Genomic DNA, 7,685 nt, shown 5'->3' with positions numbered 1-7,685 from the left:
ACCAAAGTACCGAGATAGAATTAGTACTGAGGGCAAAAGCCATAGTTGAGCCCCGATATCAATTGAAAGATATAAGAGAAGAACGTAAGGTCTGCAAAAAGACTGATGAGACGATGCCAAGGTATTTCTCAGGCTGATTTAAGTGCCTTCGCGTATTCTTGTAAATATTGCAGCATAATGTGTAATAGGTAAACTAAAGACGAAAATCCGAGTAAAGAGGCAATAGAATAGGCCTAAAGTGTTACAAGTCGGGTTAAGGGAAATTGTGAAATGGTTTAAGTAAGACGATCAGGATGAGCTGATTACTAGAAGACGGTGAATTTAGATGTCAGATAAAAAATTCTTTCAGAATTATACCAGTTAATGATAGTCAGATCACAGAGAGACTACGTAGAGTTACTATAAGAGGAAGCTCCAGCGCTACTTGATAGCCAACTCTAAAGATTGAGATCAAGAGCTAGAAGCAAAATGATAGTTAAAATCTTTTAAAAAGAAAGTCAAGGAGTGACATATGATGCGGAAGATTCCAGGATATGGACTTCATTACAAGCTTACCTCGCACTCCACTGAAGTATGACTCTATATGAGTTATTGTGGATAGGCTGACAAAATCAGCCCATTTTCTTCCAGTCAGGACTACTTATTCAGCTGAGGACTATGCGAAATTACATAACAAGGAGATAGTAAGACTTCATGAGGTTCCCACATCTATTAACTCAAACACAGGAGCTCAGCTTATAGCTAAATTCTGGAGATCATTCCAGAAGGGATTAGAGACACAGGTGAGTCTTAATACAACATCTCAACCTCAGACTGGCGGACAGGCCGAGCGTATTATTTATACGCTAGAAGATATGTTGTGGGCCTGTGTTATTGATTTCAGGGGTAGCTGGGATGATCATTTGCCACTTATTGAGTTCGCTTATAATAAAAGCTACCATTCGAGTATTCAGATGGCACCGTATGAAGCCTTGTATGGGAGGAAGTGCAGATCACCTATTGGCTGGTTTGATGTTGGTGAGACCAAGTTGATAGGCCCAGATATGATTCAGCAGGCTGTTGAAAAAGTGAAGCTTATTCAGGAGAGATTACTGGCAGCCCAGAGTCGGCAAAAATCATATACAGATAATCGACGTCGATAGTTAGAGTTTCAAGTTGGTGACTGGGTGTTCCTGAAGGTGTCACCCATGAAGGGTATTATGAGATTTGGCAGGAAAGGGAAGCTAAGCCCGAGATACATTGGGCCTTATCAAGGCGTTCGTAGAGTAGGCCAGGTTAGCTACGAGTTAGACCTACCAGCTGAATTGGAAGCAGTACATTCAGTCTTCCACGTGTCAATGCTTCGCAATTGTATAGGCGATCCTTCCTGAGTGTTTCCCGTGGATGATGTCCAGGTAACGGAGGAACTGTCCTACGAAGAGAACCCTGTAGCTATATGGGATCGTCAGATCAGGAAGTCGCGTACTAAAGATGTGGCTTCTGTTAAAGTGTTGTGGCGAAATGATAACAGGGTAGAGATGACCTGGGAAGCCGAGGAAGAGATAAAGAATAGCTATCCTTACTTGTTCCCTATGCTTACAGGTGATCAAAATTCCTCACTTAATTATATTGATTGATAGATGGGACTATATGTTGTCGCAATAAAAGAGACTTCCCCGGAATCTTCGTAAGACCTTATGAGCCTAGTTTAACATTCGAGGACGACTGTTCTAAAGGGGGGAAGGATGTTATATCCCGTATTTTTATACGACGGACTATTCGTTAGTCAATCAATATAAATTCTAGGACAAGATTATTTTCGGACATGGGACAAGAATTGTTAATCCCGATTTTTATAATTTCACGGTTTGCAAATTAATTACAATTGGTGTAAATATTAGTGGAAATTTGGGATTTATTTACCATGATTGTATTATTAAGTGGGAAAATTATAGTGGAAGTAAATAAATTGGTTGGGAATTAATGGATAAATTGAGGGGACATGCCCATGTGCATTGGAAACGTGGAAGCAACTATGGTAGTAACTCATGGATGAAGTAAATTAAATTAGTAGTATTATGTGTTCATATTATAATGAGTCATATTCCTTGGAATGCAAAGTTGCACGTGAAAGGTGGAAGAGCAACATGTCAAGTGTGGATTTATATTTAGTGGTGGGGATTTATTATTATATGGATATAAAAGAGAAGGGAGGCACCTAAATTCATGAAATATGAGTCATATTCTTGGACAATTCATATAGCAAGTAAATAAGAATAAACCAAGACCAAAAGAACTTTATTGAAGAATGTGGGCAGCCATGCACGGCCATGGCTTTGAAATTCATCTTCACAAAAGAATTTTGTTGAAAAAAAAAATGATGAGCAGCCATACACGTGTCCAGCCCATGCTTAGCATATATAATATTATTTGATGACTAATAAGTCATTCATTCACTACAACTCACAAGTGAAATAGAGAGAAGTGTTCATCTACCTTGTTGAGCTAGAGAGAAAAGGAGCACGGCAGCCATGGCAGCTCCACCAAGCACGGCCAAACCTTCTTCTTTTACACCATTAAATCCCTAAAAGTGTTCTACATATTCACCATTATGTTTCAATTGAAGGAGAAACCACAAACATGCCATGGATGCTCTTGTGAGCTCACGGCCATGGCTGAACTTGTGCTCTTGATTGTTGATCCAAAAAAAATATTTTTCCAAGGCATTTCAACCCTTTGGAAGGTGAATATCAATGTGGGATTGGTCCTAGGGCAGCAAGAACAATTATTATTTCAATTCATAAATTCTAGTCAAGTTGAGAAGTTAAGTTGCTAAGGTAAGGGCTGATCACCTTCTACACGTTTTAGTAGGGATGTGAGCTTGTTGTGAATATGTAAATGTGCATTGCATGTATGAAATTATGAATGTTGGTGTTGGAATATTGTTGAAGCCGTAGGGGCTGTTTTAGGGGTGATTTGGACGTGTTTTGAATGTATAGATGTGAGTTGCTTGTAGGAAATTATGTATGTTGATGTTGGAAAGTTATTCTAGCCGTAGGGGGCTGTTTTATGTGCAAATGATGAACTGGTTTTATTTAGTATTTTGGCTGTTGTTGTTGTGGATTTTATGATGAGAATGAAGGAATTAAATGGTTAAAGTTGAAGTTGAATTGGTTTTGGGGGTTGTTGTAAGGATCATTGTGATATTAGTGTAGTTTCATGGCTATGAATAAGTAATGTTGTTAACGTGTGGTTGCTGTTATATTTTGCTGAAATTAGATGAAAAGATTATATAAAATAATGTGTAAGAATCGTATGTGGTTCGCTTGGTATGTTCGTAAGTGTTCGCAAGATTTCCGAGCATCCTTTGTGTGAAAGTTAGGGGTTGTTTTGGATATGTTGTTGTTGATCTTGTTGCGCTTGGAAGATTAATGATAATTAAGATTATGCATTGTGTTGCATGTTGGTTGGGCTGTTATAAAGTTGTTTACATGAAAACGTTATGGCTACGGACTATTAGGAATAACTTGAAGACGTAGTAGTCGTATGTGGATCGTTATTGAATGTTGTGAATGTGGACTGTTTGGAATATTGCATGGACTGTTTGGAATGTTGTGCGGACTATTCGGAGTGATTCTTGCATCTTGTCTTGAATAGCCTCGATATAGTACTTAAACGTATAGTTATTGGCGTTATCTTGACTAGTATGTAATTAGTTTGGGAAGTAAGGAAACCGTCGTCTAAATTGTCTAGAAAGGAGTTGCTAACGTTGGGAAACGTTTTGAATCTCCCCGTAGCTTAACCATAATTCTTGACGTCTTAATATAGGTTGAAACGTTGGGCAGCGTATACGTGTTGTGCAACGAATAAACGCCAAAGGAATGTAAAGTTAACACTTCTTTCTTTTTTTGGCATGATCCTTACAAAACGAATAGACGATATGTATATGGTTCCAAAGAAGTTCCTATTCTTAGAGCCACTAGGATGGCTAATGTTCTTGAATCTCAGAATTTGATTTATTATTGTTTTGATCTGTACATATGATTTCAAAGTTACATTTTGATATAATCCATAGGGACATCTGAAGGTACTTGATATGATTATTATTTGAATTTGCAAATGATAGTTCGTTTTGACTATTCCATTGAGTCTTTGATAATGTTTAAAACTGCATATGGTTTCTCACTACTCTGCTAGTGCATGCCTCAATATATCTTTCACCGAGTCCCGGGCCGGGTATGTTATCGTGCACAGTTTCATTGTATTGTTCATCGAGTCCCTCACTAGAGGGTCGGGTACGGTATATATATATATATATATATATGATGATATAATGATATGATGACATGTTATGGCGGCCAGGAGGGCATATGATGACTTTATTCACCGATTCCCTCACTAGAGGGCCGGGTACGGTATATATGTATATGATATATGATATTGACATGCATGATTTATGACTCAAAGGCAAGTGTTTGGTATTCTGAACATTGTACTTGTTCCTGTACCTATCATTTCAGTTATGATCTTTTTACTGTATTTCATGATTTACATGCTCAGTACATATTCCGTACTGATCCCCTTTCTTCGGGGGGGCTGCGTTTCATGCCCGCAAGTACAGACAGTCGGTTTGGTGACCCTTCAGCATAGGACTCCTACTCAGCTATCTTGGAGAACTCCGTTGTTCCGGAGTTTAGACTTCTAATACCGATTTCATGATATATGTATGTATGTATATATATATATATATATATATATATATGTGTGTGTGTGTGTGTGTGTGTGTGGTTATCCAGGGGTACGACGGGGCCCTGTCCCGTCATATGTTACGTTACTGTTGATACTCTTAGAGATCTGTAGACATATGTGTGGGTTGTGTATGGGTTCTGTTCAGCTGCGTCTATACGATGTGCTGTGGTATGATGTTCATCTATAGTGGCAGCCTTGTCGGCTTACGTTTATATATATAGTTGGGACGTTCCCACATGTTATGACAGCCTTGTCGGCTTATGCACTGTGTTATCTGTTGATAGTTGTGACTCCTCAGGAGATAGGTTGCTGAACATATATGTACATTTATCCGACAGTTCCGAGACTATGTTTTGGTCGTTATAAGTTCCATATTATATTGTTGTGAACTAAATATATAGCTAACAGGTGTGTATACGAGTGCCCAGCTCGGGCACCAGTCATGGCCTACGGGGTTGGGTCGTGACAGAACTGTATGTTGATGCTTGAAAGGAAAAACACTCTCTTGAAAGTGAACATCTCTATTGAAAAATGGTGTCTTAGAACTTAAATCATACAATACATAACCCTTCTGAGAAGATGAATAACCTAAATGAACAGCAAGAAAAGCTCTAGGGGTAAATTTATCTATACACTTGACATTTGTGGCATAACATAGACTGCCAAACACTCTCAAATAATCCAAGGAAGGGTCTTTACCAAAGAATTTTTCAAAAGGAGCCTTGTTCTGTAGCAGGAAAGTTGGGATTCTATTTAATAGATAGACAACAGAACAAACACACTCCCCCCAAAATCTAAGAGGAATTGATGCTTGAAATCTTAAGGCTCTATCCATGTCTAAGATATATCTCTGTCTTCTCTCAACAGCACCATTTTGTTCAGGAGTATAGACACAAGAACTTTGATGAATAGTACCGTGTTCCTTCAATAAGATAGACATTTGATGATTGAGAAACTCAGAACCATTATCTGACTTAAGACATTTAATGTTGCACTTAAACTGTGTTTTAACCATGATAAAGAACTCTTTGAGAATTACTAGAGTATCAACTTTTGTGGTCATTAAGAACAGCCATGTGTACCTAGAGTGATCATCAACAACAGTTAAGATGTACCTTTTGCCATCATGAATAGGAAACCTGTAAGGTCCCCATACATCTACATGGATCAAATCAAAAACAGATGAAGAGTAAGACTGACTTGATGAGAATGGAAATCCTATTTGTTTAGCAATTGGACAAACAGTACATGAAGAATGTTGTAATTGCACATTAGTAAGACTGATTATTTTCTTCACTACTCTAAGAGGAGCATGACCTAGTCTCATATGCAACAGAGAAGACAACTCACAAGTCTTATTCAAGATATTACTATTTACACTTTCACTTCTAACAGGACTGCTAGATATAGTAGACCCGACAGTATCTACAGAACTTGACTGCAAAGTGTTTCCACAGAAGGATCCATCTATACTTAGTCTTCCATCTAGTAAGTATAGTCCATCATCTGCTTTACCAATCCCTATCACCTTCCCAGTGAAGAGTTCCTGAAATACACAGAAATTAAGATAGAATGCAGCAAAACAATTGAGTTCCTTTGTGACCTTAGCAACTGACAGCAGATTGTATTTGAACTAATGAATGTATAGCACATCTTGTAACATTTTGTTCTTAACACACAAGCATCACCAGTATTAGTGATAGTGACATATTCACCAGTAAGTAAATGTACCTTGCTTTTGGATACATCAGTCAAAGCTTTAAGTCTACTGAGTAATTTTTCATTATGAACCAACTATCTAGTTATAATCAGCTAGACTAGATAGTAGAGCAATAAATATACCTGCACATGTGGTACCAGCATGAGTAGCAGCATTGGCAATAGGTGACGCTCCTTTTCCTTTATCTAGCATCTGTAAAATCTGAGAGTATTGATCAGGTGTAAAGGATGGAACAGATGGAATAGGAAGAGTAGGGTTAGGTATAGGTTGAGAGTAAGTTGGTTGAAGATAAATTGGTTGAGAGTGAGCTTGTGGAGTATAGACAGGTTGCTAATGACATAAATTCTGAGAGTAATTCTATGACTGATACTGTGACTCAGATGTTGGATGACCATTGCCACTAGTGGAAGCATTGTTGACATGATTTCCACCTTTCTTTTTGAACTTGTAATCTGCAGGATATCCATGAAGCTCATGACAAAAATCTGCTACATGTCCTTTTAGATGACAAAAGTCATATTGGAGTTGACACTTGTCAACATAAGCATAGTTTGGCTTGGAATAAGCAACAGACTTCTCATAGTGATTCTCCTCATAGTGGTTCTTAGGCTTGAAGCCTTTGTTAGAGAACCTGTTACCAAGCATAGCTGCGTGTTCACTGCTTTCACCTTGAACATTAAACCGACTTCCATGTTGATTGATCCTTTGACTTTCAACATTCAAAATCATAGCATATGCTTGATTGATATTTGGAGTAGGTATAGTCATCAGTACGTGACTCTTAGCATGAGAATAAGAATCATTAAGTCCCTTGAGAAACTGCCATAGCTTCTGAGATGGGAAATGTATAGCATATTGCTTAGACTCAGGACATCCATAACCAGGAAGAGGCATTAATGCCTCAAATTCATCCCATATTTCTTTTAACCTGGAAAAATACACTGACACTGAACTCACACCTTGAGTTAGAGTTGCAATCTCCTTATGGAGGTAAAAGCATCTAGATGCATTGACTTTGTCAAACTTCTCTCTTAAGTCTTCCCAGACTTCATGTGCATCAGAGGCATATATCACAGTGCTAATTGGATCCTTTGAAACAGTGTTCATAATCCATGCTTGAACTATAGCATCACATCTATCCCGGAGTTTATATAAATCTTCATCATAATTGGATTTCTTACAGGTTCCTAAGATAAAACATAATTTGTTCTTTCCTCTTAAGACTAGTTTCATAATT

This window comes from Lycium barbarum, chromosome 3 (genome assembly GCF_019175385.1).
Source record: "Lycium barbarum isolate Lr01 chromosome 3, ASM1917538v2, whole genome shotgun sequence".
In the NCBI taxonomy this organism is placed as follows: domain Eukaryota; kingdom Viridiplantae; phylum Streptophyta; class Magnoliopsida; order Solanales; family Solanaceae; genus Lycium; species Lycium barbarum.
This window is presented reverse-complemented; position numbering follows the sequence as displayed.